Source organism: Mirounga angustirostris, unplaced genomic scaffold, assembly GCF_029215605.1.
Source record: "Mirounga angustirostris isolate CCGP_5_RB_7025 unplaced genomic scaffold, mMirAng1.0.hap1 SCAF_1, whole genome shotgun sequence".
Taxonomy (NCBI): Eukaryota; Metazoa; Chordata; class Mammalia; order Carnivora; family Phocidae; genus Mirounga; species Mirounga angustirostris.
In genome coordinates, this window is record NW_026991709.1 from 154,475,686 (window position 1) to 154,496,203 (window position 20,518).

The 20,518-nt window shown below is 39.9% G+C and overlaps 1 long non-coding RNA gene across 1 annotated transcript in view; it reads left to right on the plus strand.

Moving 5' to 3' along the window:
* The window catches only part of LOC123863978 (uncharacterized), a 73,067-nt gene that overhangs the window by 7,258 nt on the left and 45,291 nt on the right, over positions 1-20,518 (plus strand). Inside the window, exon 3 of the long non-coding RNA XR_006795689.3 lies at positions 2,906-3,212. This is a non-coding gene — a long non-coding RNA (uncharacterized LOC123863978). The remainder of the gene's footprint in view (positions 1-2,905; positions 3,213-20,518) is intronic.

The window sequence follows — 20,518 nt, forward strand, 5'->3', positions numbered from 1 at the left end:
TTACTACAGAGTGATAGACTTAGGTGACATGTTCTTTGCTATTTCAGTTAACCAGGAGAGCCAACCCATGACTGCATTCACACGGGAAGGCAGACAATAGCAGTTCACTAGGTTGCCACAACGACAGCTTAACAGCCCACAACCCAGCATAGGACATCCAGGCCTTGGATGAGAACAGCACACACACAAACCAGTATTTCCTATCCTGATGACATCCTTATTTCTGGTGATTCCTTGGAAGAACAGACTAGGGTCAAAATTGAGTTTATTGAATTCCTTACACTCACAGGATGGACAATCAACCCAAGTAAGGGCCAAGGACTCCAAACTACAGTAAAATCTGTCCCCCAATAATTTGGTCCCCTAAAGGCAGAAAAATACCAGACCAAATAATAAAAAATAATAAATGAAACAGATTGCATACCAACTTCTACTACAAAAGAAGCTCAGAAAAGGATAGCAGTGTTTGGATACTGGAAATAGCACATACCACATATGGGGGTCATATTAAGACGTATTTATGAAATAACTAGGAAAAGTAGGGAATTTAGATGGACAGAGATTCAAGGGATGCCTCTATTTGAAAAATGCTGCCAGAAACTTAAATACACTGGCACCACCTAATAAGTAGGACTCTCGACATAAACTAGAGTAATTATACTCACAAAGGTTCGCAACACACTCACCATGGACTAAAGCACCACAGGACCCCAATTTTTTACCCGGATGCATTTTGGACTAAGAAGTTCCTGTGGCTGAGAACAGATATCAACCAACTGAAAGATTCATCTGGGCACACCTACAGAATACAGGGCCACTAACAGAAAATAAACCAATGATACTTAAACTCCAACAGCTTATTCTGGAGCAGGTTAAGCAAACCCCTGACAAACAGAGGGGGACTATTCTTGACCATAAAGTCCTAACATGGAAATGGCAAGTTTCTGAGTGGGTATTACAGAAGGAGGATTGACCTTCTGCGTGAAGTAAGAAAATATCATCAATGCCAACAGAAGACTTGCCAGAATTTCTGAGGGATGAGCCTATCCAAGCTGGAGCAGTAGGACAGTGGGGACCACCCTGGACTGTGGCACTCAACAATGCATGGTTTACAAAGGATCAGCCTCCATGACGCCATCCAGAGTAGTTAGCAGGTAGCCTTGAGGTTCGTGTTCTAACACTGACAAAATCAGTCTCAGGAGAATCGGTACAATATGCTGAACAAATAACCATAAAATGGGTGACTTAACAGTCTGTTGAGGAAAATCAGAATGAGGTCTATCTTTTCTCAGATTCTTGGGTAGTAGCTAATGGAATAGCTCTTTGGTTGGGACCATGGAGGAGGCAGAGATGACTGGAAAACGGGAAATCAGAACATATGGGGTGAGGACATGTAGCAGAAAATAGCCCTGGCTGACATCTCCATATTCATCAGACATGTCCCTGCACATCAAAAAGACAACTCTGAAGTAACCAAATTTAATAACTAGGTAGATAAACTCACTAAGAAAAACTAAAAGTCAGATTCCTTAAATTTAACTAAAAACACAGTGCCTCATGGATAAGGAGGAAACCAATTCAAAGCAAAACCATGCTATAAACCAGAAGAACAATGGAACGTAAAACCTGAACACACAGATAGGCCACGATAGGATCATTGCATGGGCACATCACCAAACAGGTCATGCTGTCACACGGGCACTACAGCATGGTTAGAGAAAGGAAATATGCACATCCCTACCAAACACCTCCAATTTCAAATTAAGAAATGGGAGAATTGCTCAAATTTTAAAGCATTAATGAATACTCCAGATAAGGTCAAAGCTGACACACTCTTCTAAATTATACAAATTGATCGTATAGGACCCTTGCCTATATCAGAGAATAAATTATATGTATGCACCGTTGTAGACACATGGTCAGGAAGAGGATTCTCCTATCTTTGCTGGAAAGATGATAAAAAATTCCACCATCAGAAAATTGGAAATCTAGATTGCTTGTTATGGTATCCCAACCATCATATAATCAGCTCAGGGCACCCACTTCATGGGAAATTTAATAGAAGAATGGGCTAAGAAACAGGGCATAACATGGGACTTCCACTTACCTTACAACAAACCACCTTAGATCAACTGAAAGCTCTAGTGGCTGACTCAAGCGAAAACTGAAATTGCTTACGAGCAATCTAGATGTAAAACTTGAACTGAAGCAATCTGGGAGGTGGCAAGATCTCTGAACCACAGATATAGAAAGGATGGAAAACTTCCATTGAATGAATGTTGCAGGCACCCACAAAGATGAGAACTAGCACTAGCAACAGCCCAACATCTAAATTAAAAGGAAAAGTACTAATTAAAAAACAATGATATACATACAGTTCTGGGGCAGCTATAACATCTGCCACTAATAAATCCTACTGAGTGACTGAAGAAAAGGTACATTACATCAAATTAAAGAAAATAATATGCTGTCTCTATAAAAATTTCAGGCATGGAGAACACCATCTTTTATTGCATCAGCAGTAGATACCTAATATGACGCAGGACAATTATGCTTGGGCCAATAATAGCACTAATGGCCCTAATAACCCTAGATTTCCTTGAGTGGCAAGAACAACAACAGGAAACAATTGAAGTTTTATAGGACACTATCTTTCTGTTGCAAGCATGACTCCATTGTGCATCTTTACCCTGTCCATATTCCTAAATGGGTCAGTGCAGCATGCTGCTTGCTGGACATACTATTTTGCCTATTGCTCACTATTGGAGACCATACTCATTGCAGCCATGGACGCTCTTCTGACAGCTCCAGCAACAGCAGGGGTGCCAACCACTCCAAATTGGAATTCCACCTTCTAGTCTAGATACAACTCCACTGTCCATGACATCTTCTACTTCCTCCACAGATCGTTATCCTGGCCACCTTATTGCAACCGAGGGCTCAACAGACTCACCAACATCACCAGCAGCACCAAGCCCCACCCGTCCACCCCACCTTTGCTATCTGCACCATCTACTCACTGGGAAACCTTCCAGTCAGTGGAGAAACCAAACATTAAGGAAGCTGCTGAAGCAGTGGAAACCTCCACGTCAATATCTGCAAGAAAAACAAAGATCTCAAACCACACCCTCTGTTAGACATTGACTTGGAAGATAAAGATCAGCCTGAACTACTAACTGGCTCTTCTATAACCCAGCATAAAAGACAACCAGGTACTGACTTTTGTACTTTTCCCTTATATTACTGAATTAAGTGCAGCACCGAATACACGGCAGAGACTCTGTGAATATAACACCAATTTAATTTCGGATTCATTTTGCGTGCTAGCATTTAGTTGTAAAAAAAGCAGCTATTTATTGTAAAAAATACAGAAAGGGCAATTATATCTTTAAATATAAATAGGCAAAAAATTGACCCTTTACTACACTTTCAACTTGCCCTGTTTAATCCATTTTCACCTATTAGAAAATGAACAATAGACTCACAGGCACTATGTCCAGACCTTATAAGAACAGGGACACCTTGGAAGGTGTAGAGAGGACACAGGAAACTTAGCATCTAACACCTATCATTACCTTTGATGGTATACATCAGGCTACAATCTCATACCACACATGTCTGTCCCTAGGATATGGGATCCTATGTTAATAAAACCACTCTTGATCATATTAAAACTTATAATAGTAGCCTATATCTTGAAATTTAACACAAAGGACTTTCAAGCCAGATATATATTGATTGCCAAACTGTGCTCAGTTTTATCCATCTTCGTTTATGCCCAATTTACAACCTATGCCCAAATCAGATTTGCTAAAATGAAGGAAACTTTTACAGGTCATTGTTGGACTGGTAGGGGGATTAACTGAAGGAACAAGGGCAGCCACGTTTTCTCAATTCCAAGTCCATGGGGTCATATTAAACATATTAAACATTTAAAAATGTTTGAAATCAAACAGTCTCAATTTAACACACATGCCCTGGCAGCATTGTCATGGTTGGGTACATGGAGAAATAAAATCAGTAGTACATTACAAACCACAACTGAATTTGACATAGAAGTGAACAGAGCAATGGAAATTTGACACAAAGCAGGTGGAGAAAACACTAAAAAGATACTATAAAATGGCATAAAAGTTGTTTAACTATAGATTGTTAGTTGTTGCAGTTAAGAACAGTTGGTATGTCGAATACTCTTAGACTGGCTATAATGTCAGGGCAATACTTATGATAGAAGGAAAATATGTTCCTAAGGGTATGTGGGTGGAACAAAATCAAAATACCTTTGCTATAGCTACACCGATAGTACAAGTATCTGTGACTATGGCCTTGGGGCCTCCTCCATGAGTTATATATGATATGGGAAATTGGACCAGGATAGTAGACTCTAGGCCAAACCCCACATCATAACCTTTTGGACTCAAGGGGAAAATAAGAAACACAACATGATGGCATGTATAAAAATAAAACAGGTAACACATGTGACGATAGAGGGAAAAAGATATTACTCAAGGTCAATAGAAGATAAAGGAATCATTAAAATAACCAGAGAACTATTTCACATCGAACCTCCTAAACTAAATCTAACAAATGTAAATCATACATTAGAAAACTTAAGAAAAGAAACATTTGGAAGATAATACTGATAAAGTCAAAATAACTTTGCAGATGTTAAAAACACAAAAACATGCATTCCCTAAAATAACAACAGCCTTGAATTCTGATGTTTTGAATCCTGATGTTATGGCAGTCGAACGTGTGCTTGATAGCACTGTGCAAGCTTGTAACCACCGGAGCTTTATAAAAATTCTCTTTCGTTGGAAATGTAATTGTTAAGGAAGTTGAACTGAGTGGTTTAAGAAGGTTAACTTGTGGTCAGTTGGTGATTAGATATGGTACCTTATTGGAGCCTTCTTTGTTATGCTTATGTTGATAATATTAGGAATATGCTTGCTTAAATTGGTGATGAAAGTATGGTGTAAAAGAATGTGCAAAGGAGAAATAAAAAATGTGATTGAGTGTGTGTGATCAAGATTGTAAGTGAGGTAGAATCACAGGGTGGATTGATGTTTTTGTGAACTTGGATTTGTACAGGGCATTAAGCTTTAGTATTAAATGGTGTGTGAGTGATTTGAAGTGACGGGGTGGATTGCCATGTCCTGATTTGAAATGACTGGAGATGCACCTGTTTATGACAAAGACATAAAAAAATATTTAGAAGTCATGTTTTGATGTAAGAGTGAAGTTAAGTTCTGTCTCATCTGTTCTCACCCATAAGAATTCAGTAGCCCCACTGCTGAGGGGCCTCGCTGGGGACTCATCAACGAAGACATAAGAAGAAGCCCTATGACAAGGGGACATGCAGATTCTGAACACTGGGACTTGTGAGGAGCATACGAGAGTGTTCTGTTTGGGCAAGGCTCCACTTTGCTGATCTAAAATAGCTCTCCAGAGGCCTTGAGGTAATTAGTTCTTGGCACAGTAAAGGTAACTCTTATTGGTAGTGGTGAAAGCCATACACCTCAAAAAATGTCCCCTTGCCCATCATCACCAGCACCCGTGTTCCCTAGCAACGTGCTCTGGCAATGCGGGACTTTAACTCTGACACTGGCAGAGAGACATCAGCCCTCAGTGGGCTAAACCGTCTCTCCTGAGTACCAAGTCCTATAAAGGTACATAACAACAACAACAATGTGCACAATTATGAAGGTTAAGGCTTGAAAGTAAAAGGACGCCAAGCACCCCCCAATATTCACCTCCTGTGACCTGGCTTCACTGGACATTGCCTTGTCCCAGGTCCCTGGCTGCCCTGACCTGTGCGGTCTGCACATGCATAGTTTGACCCATGTCAGTTGGCCTTGGGCTATAGGGAATACTCTAGGCCCATAGAGCTCTGGCCGAACCCCAAACCCTGAACAGTTTCAGGGTACACAGAGCTTTCCCTAAAAATCTTTCTGAGGTGGCAGCTTTAACCTGGCAAAAGGCAGTCCCCATTTGGACTGGCTGGCTGATGAGGTCCAGAACTTCTCCAGGCTCCCATCTGTATGTTATTGGAAGATACCCGGCAGTCTTCCCAGCTTTGCCCTGACAAGGCAGTCCAGATTCCTGCAGCTTTACATTCAGGGCAATATGTGTGTAGGTTAAGGCTTGGAATTAGGCAGATGGCATAAACCTCCAAGAGCTCGCTTCCATGATCCACCTTCTCTGGATACTTGCCCCATTCCAGGTTCCTGCCTAACCTGACCTGCATGACCTGTATATGCACAGAACATACTTGGTCAGCTAGCCTTGGGCAGCAGGGACCCTCTAGGCCTTGAGCAGCAGGGACCCTCTAGGCCTGTGGAGCTTGGCCCATCCACAACCAACCATAGAGATGTCAGACTTGAAGCATCTTCAGAATGTGTGAGAACAGGCAGCTGCAATCTCACAGATTTTCCTGGTTTGTAATTTATTTATTTTTAAAGTAAACTCTGTACCCAGTGTGGGGCTTGAATTCATGACCTCAAGATCAAGAGTTGCATGCTCTGCTGACTGAGTCAGCCAGGTGTCCCCTGGTTTGTAATTTAAATGTGTCTGGTGACCCTTTTGCATGACCAGAGAGCAATAGGCACAAAGACTGTCTATATGTGAGCTATTGTGGTGATTTCCCATCAGATCATTCATATTCAGTTTGCAGGGCTTAAAAAAAAAAAAAGAAAAAAGGCAGGGGTGCCTGGGTGGCTCAGTTGGTTAAGTGTCTACCTGTGGCTCAGGTCATGGTCCCAGGGTCCTGGGATCGAGCCCCACATCAGGCTCCTTGCTTAGCAGGGAGCCTGCTTCTCCCTCTGTCTCTCCCCTTGCTTATGCTCTCTCTGTCTCTCAAATAAATAAATAAAATCTTAAAAAAAAAAAAAAGGCAGTTTTAGTTTTCCATGATCCCAAGTCAAAAGGATAGGAGAAAATTGGAAATGTTAGTTTTCAGAGTTGTACCCAGACATTGGAGGAAACTAGAAAAATTCAGGATCTAGTCTAGTTTATAGGCAGTAAACAAAATCTTAAAGACAAATGAACAGAACTGGAATCACAAAATTGTGTTAGTGAAACATAATTTTTCTCTCTAAAGTCACCCTTGTTTACAAAGTTAGCCAAAATGAGATTAATTTGTAATTAAAATAAGCTAAGTTTTAATGGACGAGGCCTGATTATTTACATAAGTGCAGGAGAATAGTGATTGATCTTACAGGCTCTTTTAAATCTGCTTTACTGTTACTTTTCATAAGGAATCTCCAGATTGAACGTTTAACTTCTGAGGCTAAGAAGCCAAGCCAAATATTTGCCATCAGATTTGCCTGCAATTCCTATAGATTTGGGTTACTTTTCTCTCTTCTTGAGTCCCCCAAATATCCTGAGATTCTAGCACCTGCCAGGAAGTAACTTCCTTTGCTTACCTGGTAAGGCTGCTGGGAATCTTGTAAGCAAGGTATCAGGCTGTTTTTCCAAAAAGCTTTATTGGCTCCATAAAGTCAACCTGAGCTCCTTGAAGCGGTCTGGTCATATCTGGAGTCTATGCAAGTTTCTCTAAATGTGACATTTCAGTCAAAGCCTTGGTGTTATAACTAATGTTTCCAATGTTCCTGTTATGAGGAAAACAGATTCTTACTGAACTTATGCAAATAAATAGACGGCCATGAAAATATAAGAACATTTCCTGAGAGTTTCTGAATTCTGAAGGGATCAGGTAGGGGGAAGAAAAGGTAAATGCTTCGGAGAAAAGGTTTCTTTACATCTGGAAAAAGAAAATATTTTTAAAAATCAGCAATGTTCAAACAAAAGTTATAAAAATTATAATCACCCTCTTCAGTTTATTCAGTCCCATGTAATTAATTCTTGTTTTGCTTGAATCCAGTTTTTCCATGAGTTCTGGAAATATTTAGCCAGTTTAGTTTTATGACCTCAAAATTATCATAAAACTGTATGCTAGAGTCTTTTCCATGAATCTCCTTGACGATGAAGCTTTTTGCAGGAACACTTTTGTAAAAGCATCTGAGTAAAAATAAAACTGCCCGTAAATGATAAAAGACTTAAAATTCCCATGGTTAAAGATCTGAGGGGAGTTCATTACAATGCAACTGACAAGTAAGTTTGGTTATTTCTGTGACAGTCAGTGCTTCAAGATAATAATAATTACAAGACTTCCAGGGAAGATGGCAGAGCAGGAGAGCCCTATGCTCATTTTGTCCCTCAGATATAACTAGATAACAGCCATATGAGTGTAAATAACCCAGAAAATGACACTGAGACTGGCAGGACAGATTCTTCACAGCGAAGTGGGCATATGGAAGAGGGTAGGAAGGGCAGAAACACGGTTGGGAGTAAACGGCCCCTGCAGCTGTTCATGGGAGGGAGGGAGCTGCTGGTACAGAGATGGGAGAGAAGCAGACTTATACCAGGGAGTCCGAATGGGGAAGACCAATCCCTAGAACATTTGTTTTTGAAAACCCAAGGACCTGAATTTCACCACTTCTTATAATTAGCAGGGCTTACTTTAAAGTAAGCTCACTTTACTCACTGGACTTGAGAAGAGTGGAGGGCCTCGGTGAGACCCTTAACAAAGAGAAAACATAAAAAAGAACCAATCAGAGATGAAGAACTTAATAATTGAAATTAAAAATAAATTGGGGGGGGGCACCTGGGTGGCTCAGTCAGTTAATCATCCAACTATTGATTTTGTCTCAGGTCACAATCTCAGTGTCATGGGACTGAGCCCCGTGTCTGGCTCTGTGCTTAACACGGAGTCTGCTTGTCCCTCTCCCTCTACTCCTCCCCCTGCTCTCTCTCTCTCTCTCATAATATAATAATAATAATAAAATAATATAATAAAAATAAAATAAATAAAATAACAATACTAAAAAAAGATTTAAAAAAAAATTTATTTGAGAGAGAGACAGAGACAGTATAAGCAGGGGAAGGGGCAGAGAGAGATGGAGAAGACTCTCTGCTGAGTGGGGAGCCCAATGGGGGTTCAATCCCAGGACCCTGAGATCATGACCTGAACCAAAGTCAGATGCTTAACTGACTGAGCCACCCAGGTACCTCAAATAAATGAAATCTTAAAAAAAAAAAAAATAACCTAGGGTTCCCAGCTGGCTCAGTTGGTAGACCCTGTGATGCTTGATCTCAGGGTCATGAGTTCAAGCCCCTAATAGGCGTGGAGCCTACTTAAAAAAAGAAAAGGAAAGGAAAGAAACTGAAATTAAAAATAAAGTAGATGGAATAAATAGTAGACTAGAGGAAGCAGAAGAACAGATCAGTGACCTGGAGGACGGAGTAATGGAAAGCAATCAAGGCGAACAGGAGAGAGGGAAAAGAATAACTTAGAGAAAACTCAGTGACACCATTAAGCATGATAAAATTCAACATTATAGGGATCTCAGAAGGAGAAGAGAGAGAAAAGGGCACAGAAAATGTATCTGAAGAAATAATAGCTGACAACTTCCTGAATCTGGGGAATGAAACAGAAATCCAGTTCCAGGAGGCACAGAGAGCCCCCAACAAAGTCAACCCAAGAGGTCTACACCAAGACATACAGTAATTAAAATTGCAAAAAGTAGTGATATAGTCCTTTTGCCTTTTTAAAAAAGTAATCTCTACACCCAAGGTAGGGCTTGAATTCATAACTCTGAGATCAAGAGTCATGTGCTCTACTGACCAAGCCAGCCCAGGTGCCCCACAAAAAGTAATGATAAAGAGAAATTTAAAAGCAGCGAGAGAAAAGAAAACAGTTACTACAAGGGAAACCCCATAAGGCCATTAGCTGATTTTTTTTAGCAGAAACTTTACAGGCCAGAAGAGAGTGGCATGATATATTCAAAGTACTGAAAGAAAAAAAAACCTGCAGCCAAGAATACTCTATCCGGCAAGGCTATCATTCAGAATAGAAGGAGAAATAAAGAATTTTCCAGACAAACAAAAGTTAAAGGAATTCAAGACCACTAAGCCTGCCCCATAAGAAATGTTAAGGGGGCCACGGGCACCTGGGTGGCTCAGTTGGTTAGGCGACTGCCTTCGGCTCAGGTCATGATCCTGGAGTCCCGGGATCGAGTCCCGCGTCGGGCTCCCTGCTGAGCAGGGAGTCTGCTTCTCCCTCTGACCCTCCTCCCTCTCATGCTCTCTCTCTCATTCTCTCTCTCTCAAATAAATAAATAAAATCTAAAAAAAAAAAAAAGAAATGTTAAGGGGGCCTCCTTGAGTGGAAAGGAAAGACCATAAGTCGGACTAAGAAAAGCAGGAAGCACAAAAGCAGTAAAAATAAGTATATCCATAAAAATGTCAAGAGATTCACAAAATAAAATGATGTAAAGCATGACACCATACACCTAATATGTGTGTGGAGGGGTGAAGAGTAAAGAATGGGTTCAAACTTAAGTGACCATCAACTTAATATAGACTGCAGAAGATGTTATATACAAACTGAATGGTAACCACAAATCAAAAACCAGTAATAGATACACATAAAATAAAGAGAAATGAATCCAAGTATATTACTAAAGAAAGCCAACAAACTGTGAGAGATGAGAGCAAGGGAGAATGGAAAAAACTAAAAAACAACCATTAAACAAGTAACAGAATGGCGATCAGTACACACCTATCAGTAATTACTTTGAATGTAAATGGACTAAACAATCAAAAGACATAGTGTGACAGAATGGATAAAAAAGCAAGACCCATGGGGTGCCTGGCAGGCTCAGTCAGTAGAGCATGTAACTCTTGATCTTGGGGTTGTGAGTTTGAGCCCCATGTTGGGTGTAGAGATTACTTAAAGATAAGATCTTAAGAAAAAAAAAAAAAAAGAAAGAAACAAACCAAGACCCATTTATATGCTGCCTACGAGAGACTCATCCCAGACCTAAAGACACAGGGAGATTGCAAGTGAAAGGTTGGAAAAACATTTATCATGCAAATGGAAGTAAAAAGAAAACCAGGGTAGCAATACTTGATCAGACAAAATAGACTTTAAAATAAAGACTATAACAAGAAATAAAGGACACTATATAATCACAAAGGGAACAATCCAACAAGAGCTAACAATTGTAAATATTTATGCACCCAACATGGAGCACTCAAATATATAAAGCAGTTTATAACAAACATAAAGGAAGTAATTATAGTAATACAATAATAGTAGGGGACTTGAATACCCCACTTACATCAATGGATAGATCATCCAAACAGAAAATCAACAAGGAAACAATGGCTTTGAATGACACATTGAACCAGATGGATCTAACAGATATATTCAGAACATTCCATCCTAAAACAGCACAGACCATTCTTTTCAAGTGCACAGACCATTCTCCAAAATAGATTACATATTAGGCCACAAAACAAGTCTCAACATATTCATAAAGACTGAAGTCAGAGCCTGCATAGCATCTTTTCTGACCACAACACTATGAAACTAGAAATCAACCACAAGAAAAAATCTGGAAAGAGCACAAGTATACGGAAGTTAAATAACACACTACCAAGCAGTAAATGGGTCAACCAAGAAATCAAAAAGGAAATAGAAAAAAAAAAAATACATGGAGACAAATGAAAATGAAAACACAATGACCCCAAATCTTTGGGATGTAGCAAAGGTGGTTCTAAGAGGGAATTTTATAGCACTATAGGCATAGTTCAAGAAGCAAGAAAAATCTAGCCTAAGCTAAGGAGCTAGAAAAAGAACAAACAAAACCCAAAACCAGTAGAAGGAAATAGTAAAGATTAGAGCAGAAATAAAAGAAATAGAAACTAAACAAACAATAGAATAGGTCAATGAAGCCAGGAGCTGGTTCTTGAGCAGATCAACAAATTGATAAACCTTTATTCAGAAAAAGAAAAAAAAGAAGAAGAAAAAAAGAGGACTCAAAATCAGAAGTGAAAGAGGAGAAATAACAACAAACACCACAGCAATACAAAGGATTGTAAGAGAATATTATGAAAAATTATATGCCAACAATTAACTGGACAACCTAGAAGAAAAGGATAAATTTCTAGAAACATATAATTTCCCAAAACCGAATCAGGGAGAAATTGCAAATTTGAACAGACCGATTACCAGCAATGAAATTGAATTAGTAATCAAAAAACTCCCAACAAAGTCCAGGACCAGATGGCTTCATAGGTGAAGTCTACCAGACTTTTAAGGAAGAATTAATATCTCTTCTTCTCAAACTATTTCAAAAAATAGAAAAGGAAGAAAAGCTTCCAAATTCATTCTATAACAATTCAAGAATTCCATACATTTCTCAGTGCTCATCAAGATAAGTGTACTCTTGGGGCACCTGCGTGGCTCAGTTGTTGGGCATCTGCCTTTGGCTCAGGTCAAGATCCTGGGGTTCTGGGATTGAGCCTCGCATTGGGCTCCCTGCTGGAAGGAAGCCTGCTTCTCCCTCTCCCACTCCCCCTGCTTGTGTTCCTGCTCTCACTATCTCTCTCTCTGTCAAATAAATAAATAAAATCTTAAAAAAAAAAAAAATAGGTAAGTGTACTCTTAATCCCCTTCACCTATTTCACCCATTCTCCCACCCTCCCCTCTGGCAACCACCAGTTTGTTCTCGTGTTTAAGAGTTAGGGGTGGGGAGGGAGTGATGGGGGTGGGGCCTGAGTTGTTGTTCCTTAAATTCCATATACGAATAAAATCATATGATATTTTTCTTTCTCTGGTATTTCCATTTTTAATTTTTTTTTTAAAGATTTTATTTATTTATTTGAGAGAGAGAATGAGAGACAGAGAGCACAAGAGGGAGGAGGGTCAGAGGGAGAAGCAGACTCCCTGCCGAGCAGGGAGCCCGATGCGGCACTCGATCCAGGGACTCCGGGATCATGACCGGAGCCGAAGGCAGTCGCTTAACCAACTGAGCCACCCAGGCGCCCCCATTTTTAATTTTTTGAGGAACCTCCATACTGTTTTCCACAGTGGCTGTACCAATTTACCTTCCCTCCAAAGGTGCACAAGAGTTCCTTTTTCTCTACATCGTCACCAACACTTGTTTCTTGTCTTTTTGTTTCTAGCCATCCTGACAGGTATAAGGTGACATCTCATTGTGGTTTGGATTTGCATTTCTCTGATGATGAGTGATGTTGAGCATCTTTTCATGTGTCTGTTGGCCATCTGTATGTCTTTGGGAAAATGTCTATTTAGGACCCTTACCCATTTTAAAATCAGATTTTTGTGTGTGTGTGTGTGTGTGTGTGTTGAGTTGTATAAATTCTTTATATATTTCAGATATTAACCCCTTATATGATATATCATTTGTCAATGTTTTCTCCCATTCAATAGGTTGCCTTTTTGTTTTGTTGATGGTTTCCTTTACTGCATAAAAGTTTTTTATTTTGGTGTAGTCCCAATAATTTATTTTTGCTTTTGTTTTTCTTGCCTGAGGAGACATCTCTAGAAAAATGTTTCTATGGCTGATGTCAAAGAAATTACTGCCTGTTTTCTTGTAGGAGTATGGTCAGGTCTCACATGTAAGTCTTTAATCCATTTTGAGTTTGTTTTTGTGGATGGTGTAAAAAATGGTTCAGTTTCATTCTTTTGCATGTTGCTGTCCAGTTTTCCCAGCAACATTTGTTGAAGAGACTGTCTTTGTCCCATTGCATATTCTTGCCTCCTTTGTCAAAGGTTAATCGTCTGTATAATTGTGGGTTTATTTCTTGGGTCTCTATTCTGTTCTGTTGATCTGTGTGTCTATTTTTGTGCCAGTACCAAAGTGTTTTGATTACTACAGCTTTGTTGTATATTTTGAAATCTGGGATTAGGATACCTCCAGTTTTGTTCTTCTTTTTCAAGATTGCTTTGGCTAGTCAATGTCTTTTGTGATTCCATACAAATCTTATATTACTTGTTCTAGTTCTGTGAAAAATGCTGTTGGTATTTTGATAAGTATTGCAATCAATCTGTAGATTGTTTTGGATAGTATGGACATTTTAACAATATTGATTTTTCCAATACATGAACATGGACTATCTTTTCATTCATGTGTGTTATCTTCAATTTCTCTCATTAATATTTTATATGTAAGTTTTTCTAAGAATTTCAGGGTAGTTGCTATTTACCCTTTTAAAGTACAGAACAATTTTGTCCCAATATTATGGTATTTTATAATATCTATAACCATTTAGAAAATAGGTGAGGTTTGGGGATTGGTAGATAGGTGGGTTTGATCTACTTCCAAAGTTGCATTTCTGATTTTGTAGAGATTTGCAAGACAAAAAAGTTGTTTTTAATTCCCACAAATAACTGGATTACAGCCTGGATATCAAGGGATTGACCCACCTTTTAAATTAAGCTTGCTTCTTTATATCAGAGAGATTTCTAACTAAAATAGGAATTAAAAGATTTATGCCTTTGAAATATCTATATACAGTGTTTTAGCAAAAGTCTTCTGAATATACAATTCGACATCGGCTTCTCTTAGTCCCTGAACATCACCCTTCTGCTAATCATTTGTAGGAGGGCCTACAAGAAATTTTGATCACCTCTTTGCTCTGTGAGGAGGGTGTTGTGAATGGTCACTGATTTTTCTAATTCCATTCTAAATTTGGTAGGAAATTTTGAAAGTGGTGGTAAAGGGGCTTTATAATTTAAAATATCTGCTCTTGTCCAAGGGCATAAATGTGTGTGTGTGTGTGTGTGTGTGTTTGTGTGGTGGGGGGTCTAGGATACATTTGCAAAGAACATTGTGTAGGAAAGCCTGAAGCTGGCAGAGCCTGATTACAGAGCTCTGGGAAGTAGGAGCAAAATGGGCCTTCCAGCCAGTGTCTTTTGTTATATTCATTTTCAGACTTTCAGCATTTCCATGAGTAACCTGTACACCTTCAACCTAGAGATTGGACTGGAGTGCTATCTGTAAATCTAGTAGGGAAAGGAAAATTAAAACAGGTGGATGGGGCTGGATTTTGAGAAGGGGAATTTATGTTGGATGTGGACATTAATTTTGGTCTTAAGTCTAATTTTTGTTTTTTCATCTTGTCACAGGAGACCCAAAGGCTATTTATTATACTAATATGACACTTGACAAACTGTAAAGAAATTTTTTTCTTTCAATATAGCCAGTTTAAAGGATCCATCAACTGGCCACTGAAAGGTAGAATCTTATTAATTTCAATAATGACTCAAAACCTTTTAATGGAAAGACCCTGAGACAATTTTCCGGGTTTAGATCATGGACACAAGAGGCATCCCTGGAGAGGGCATAGTTGATACAATCTTGGATTTAAAAGTTTACTCCCAAAAGTAGTCTAAGAGAGCAAAGGTTTTCATTGCACAGGCAGTAAGGATAGTGTTAAAAAACACTATCTCCAGTCTCCCACAAAAAAATGTGAGGTGCTTCCGGTCACTGACCTGCTAATACTTGACACCAGGAAGGTGATACTGAAATGGGATTTTTCCAGCACTAACAAGCAATGAAGACTAAGAGGACAAAGGCCTTTTATGGGCTGAGATCTCTTATAACAATCTCCCCTGAGAGCTGGCACAGCCAGACAGAGACAGTACTGCTTGTAAATGATTTGGCACCCCAGTCTACTTGACAGGACACCAAGGTGCACCCCAGTAAGTGTACCCTTCAGATGGTGGAGACTGGAGAGCATATTCCTACCCATCACAAAGCCAAGCATTTAGGACTTAGAACAAGCTGAAAAGAAAAAACTCATCTGGCTTTTATGTAGGGGACCCACACCAAAGTTTGTCTAAACAGATGCTAGTCACATGATTACCATGAACTCACCAGTTTGTGAGGCTGGCTTAAACACCATGCTAATGGAGCTTATGCCTGCAGTCTTTCCCTATGGTAATTCCTTTTTATGACAAATGGTACAAAAGACAACAACAAAAGAAAAACTGTGACCATCTCTGGGAGAAAATGGGTGGCTCAAAGAGTACTCTACCAATAACTTACCAGTGTTGTTAAGCCCAAACAACTATTCCACAAATATTTATCTTCTGCTAATCTAAATTTAGAAAGTGAGAGAAAAAGGACTCTCACCACTCTTGCTCCATTAGGCCTGCAGGCTGGCACCTGGGAGGCTGATGTGGCAGGGATTCTTACCTTCTGCTGCCTTTTGTGAGATGTCCCAGGATTTCCCAGCTACAGCAGTGTGCAACCAGTTAGTGTTTATCCTCCCAACTGTTGGGGGGAAAAATATTAGTCTAGCCTTCAAGGTTTTTCTAGCTGGTGTAAGAATTAAATTGACATGAAACAGATCAATAGGAGAAAAAAACAAACAAACAAAGTTTAATTACATGTGTACAGAGGCCAAACATTACAGTTGAGACCCAAAGAAATAACCAAAGCAGGCAGCTTTTATACTTTTTGGACAAACAATAAATCTGTGAAGAATTGACAGGATAAAGAAAACAGAAGTTTCAATTAGTAAGGAATTCTAAGAGAATTTGGGCTGGGGTTAGTAAATTATTACTAACAAGGTTTGTTTATACAGCCTTCTTGGCTCTGAATTCCCTGTCTCTGGTAATAAGATTGTCATTTTACCTCCTGATACAGGAAGGGTACCTTCCCATGGGAGATTTATTTCCTGCTTTCTGGAGACAAAGGAGGATCAGAGTGTTCTTGCAGTGGCTGTTTCTTAAGTAATGTTAATTCAAAAGAATCAACATGCCAAAATGGTACATTTTGGGGTGGCCTTCCCTTGGTGTCCACATGTGTGTTTGTGTAGATTAGGGCTTGAAATTAGGCAGATGCCAGATATCCCCAATAGCCTGCTGCCATGATCCAGCCTCTCCTGACACTTGTCCCATTTCAGGTCTCTGGCTACCCTGACCTCTGCATCCCATTCATGCACAGTACATATTCCACCAGTTGGCCTTGGGAAGCTGGGGCCCTTCAGACCTGTGGAGCTAGAACTGGTCCCCAGACACCTGCCTATCCTGCCGGAGGGAGCAAAGCTCCTCCTAAGGTGGTAACTTGAAACTGGTGACAGTCAGTCCTCATTTGGACTAGCTGCCTGATGAGGTATTGGCTTCTCCAGCTTTCAAGGCTCCAAGGTGTCTCTCACTGGAGGAAACCCAGGCCCAGCCCCACCCTGGCCAGGCAGTCCAGATTCCTCCAACTCTTCCTTCAGGGGGAATATGAACTTTTGTATAGGTAAAGGCTTAGATGTAGGAAGATAGGAGGTACTCACCATAGCCCCACCCTATAACCCAGTCTTACCTGACTTTGCCTCATTCCAGTTTCCTGGCTACCCTAACCTGTGGACCCACACATGTACAGACCGTACTTTGTCAGTTGGCCCTATGACTGCCAGGGCCTTGCAGGTCCCGTGGAGCTCAGGCTGTGACTAACCATCTTTATATTCTACAGCAGGGAGAGAGCCCATGCCTGAAAATCTTTCCAAGGTAGCAGCTTTAAACCAGCTGTTTAGTCAGTCCCCACTTAGTCCCCATTTAGACTGGCCACCTGATTGAGTCTTGGGCTTATAGTAATCAAGTCTCCATGGTGTCTCTCATTGGAGGCTACCCCAGTCAGTCTGCCCAGCCCTATCATGGCCAGACTCCTCCAGCTTTGCCTTCAGAAGGAATAAGTGCATTTGTGTGGGTTAGGGCTTGGAATTAGACAGATGCCATGGACCCCCAACATTCTACTCTTGAGACCTGGCCTCTCCCGACTCTTGCCCAGTTCTAGGATCCTAGCTACCCTGAACTGTGCTGCCAAGGCGTACAAAGTTCAAAGCCATTCAGTTGGTCTGAGGCAACCAGGGCCCACCTGGCTGGTGTAGCTGGGGCCGGACCCCAAACACCTGCATAAGTTCAGTGTGGAGGGGACTCCCAAGCAACACCCTGAGGCAACAGCTGCAAATTGGGGACAGTCATTCCTTATTTGGACTTGCTGCCTGAAGAGCCCATGGTTCCTCCAGCCACAATGGCTCGCAGGAGTATCTTACTAGATGTATCCTGGCCAGCCCTCCTGGCCCCACCAAGGCAGGCCAGTAACCTAAAGGTCTACATTCAGAGGGAATACTGCCCATCAGGTAAGTTAGGGCTTGTGCGTATGCATGCACCTTGTCCCTATGAAAACAAGTAAAGGAAACCTCATTTTAAATGAGTAGGGAAGCCCTGAATGGGGAGCTCTCATGCATGTGGCACTCATTGCAGCCTGCATAACCAACAGGAAGAAGGAAGATAATTCTTATTTTGACTAAGGAGGACATTTTTCACATTGGAATTTTACGTCCTGCGTTTAAGAAAAGAAGGAAGATCTCTCCTTGCCCCAGCAACAATGGACTAACCACTCCTTGCAGCCAATGAGAAACCAACACAAACTCAAACTCTTGTTCTTCTCCAATGAACTTTTGTTCAAGCAATCCTCCCCAATTTCCCACTGAAATCTAATAAAAACTGACCTTCCCTTTGTCTCTTTGGAACAAGAATTTGAGTTTGAACTTTTGTTCAATCTTCCCCAATTTCCTACTGAAATCTAATAAAACTGACTTCCCCTTTGTCTCTTTGGATTTGCCTGTGGCTTGCCAAAATTTGCTTGTCCAAAATTGCAGTCCCTCTGCTATTCCCAAATAAACTCAGTTTGCTACTAAAATAAGTGGCTATTTTATTTTTAAGGTTGACACTGTCAATGCAAACTGAACAAACCTTTTAGAATCTCAGAAAGTAAGAAAAAGAGTTTTATTCAAGTCTAACTTAGGACAGCTGCCCGGGAAGCATGCTCTTCACAAGGAAGAAAGTGCTCTGGAGAATCAACAGTTTTTACAGGGTTATATACTTTTTTACATCCTGTAAAAACTCAAAAGATTATAGATTAGCATATAGGCAGGAATCATGAGTTTTATCGTAAAGGAATGCAGCGAGCAGGAGCATTGATCAATATCTCAAGGACAAGATGGCTTTCCCTTAGGCTACTCACTGACAAAGCGGATAAATCAGGCTTTTGGTTTGAACAGAGTTTATACACAGTCCTGTTGCCTTAGAAATCTAAAATGCCTTCCCTTGTATATCAGGCCTTTAGAGAGTTTTTCTCTCATCAACATTAAACAGGGTCAGAGAGGCCGGGTCCAGAGAATAATGACTCTGAGGCTTATGAGCACACAGGTGCAGGTACCCACAAAGTCCATTAAGCTCACTGCTTTCTGCTGACCCTAGGGTTTGAGGGGAAGCCTCTCCTGGATTTTGAACTCTGCTCTCCTTGGGTTTTGAGCTCTCTGGCTTTATTCAAGTTCAGGTTGTTTTTGTTTGTTTGTTTGTTTGTTTTAATGAAGGCATCACCCTTCCTGGTGAGTTCTCTTTTGCTTCAGTTTCTTGAAGCTTCCTGGTATGTTACCCATTTTGTTCAAAAGTAAGAAACACATGATTCCATGTGTTTTTGAACAGCTGTTGGAAAACCGAGTCCCTCAGAGTTAAGATAACGTAGGGAACCTGAAGGCAAGATAGGTTCCACCTGGTCCTTGGACTTGTGCCTTTCTGGAAAATGGGTGAACTTTTGGATTATTGGATTGTCATGGCCATTCTGGGGAACATTTGTTTTAGATAAGTCCATGGTAAGGGTTACTCTTGACAGTGATGATTCCAAACCTCTTGGAGACAATGGAATATCTTTTTGATTGATATGCAGAAGCTTCTAAAAGAAAAATGTCTTGAAAATGAGTTCTAAAGGTCCTTTCAACATGAAAATTAAAAAAAAAAAAACAAAGTGAAAGATTTTGGCCAACTGAGCAGGTAATCTTAACTTAGTCCATCTGCCAGAAATACAATTTGTATCTGAGACATGGCTAAAATTTCTACACAAAAGCTGTAAGATCTCTGTGTCTATCTATATATTTTGTGTGTCTATGTTATGTATGGCATAGATATGTGATATTTTTCTACCTCCAGGTGGTATTGCCAAAATTAATTTGTAAAGATCTCTAATTGGCTTAAAGAAAATTAAGCATGTATATAAATCAATTATACTCTCAGAAATATAGCAACTAACCCAAATGTTTTTCAAGTTCATATGATCTGAGATACTCTCGATTAAAAAAACACTAGTTTAAGTTTGTTGGTTTGATAAAAACAGGCATGCCTTCAGAGTTATCAGCATTAAATAGAATACCTATAAACAACTTTTTCTTCCGGGGTGTACTAATCAAATAAGCTCTTACTCTTATATTACAAAATTTGTCAACAAAGGAAATAGGATGATGTCAGCTATTTAGTGTCTAATACAAGTATATTTGTTAAAAGTAACTAATTCATACAAATGTAAGTAAGACCAAAGTTTATGCTAGGTTAAACTAAATAATGGATAATCATTGAATACTTAAATCATTTCCAAATAAGATAAACATTAAGTGCTAAACATAAGCATATCTATTTTTGGCTTTTTAATTTTTACAGAGACAAAAAATATTTGGATCTATTAATCCACATGTTTTATATCATCTTCAAAAAATTGAAATGTATTTATAAAGTTTGCTAATCTACTACAGGATGTTAATATGTGATAATTCATAACCGCCTTCCTAGTTTTCACTGGAAAGCCAAGATTACAAA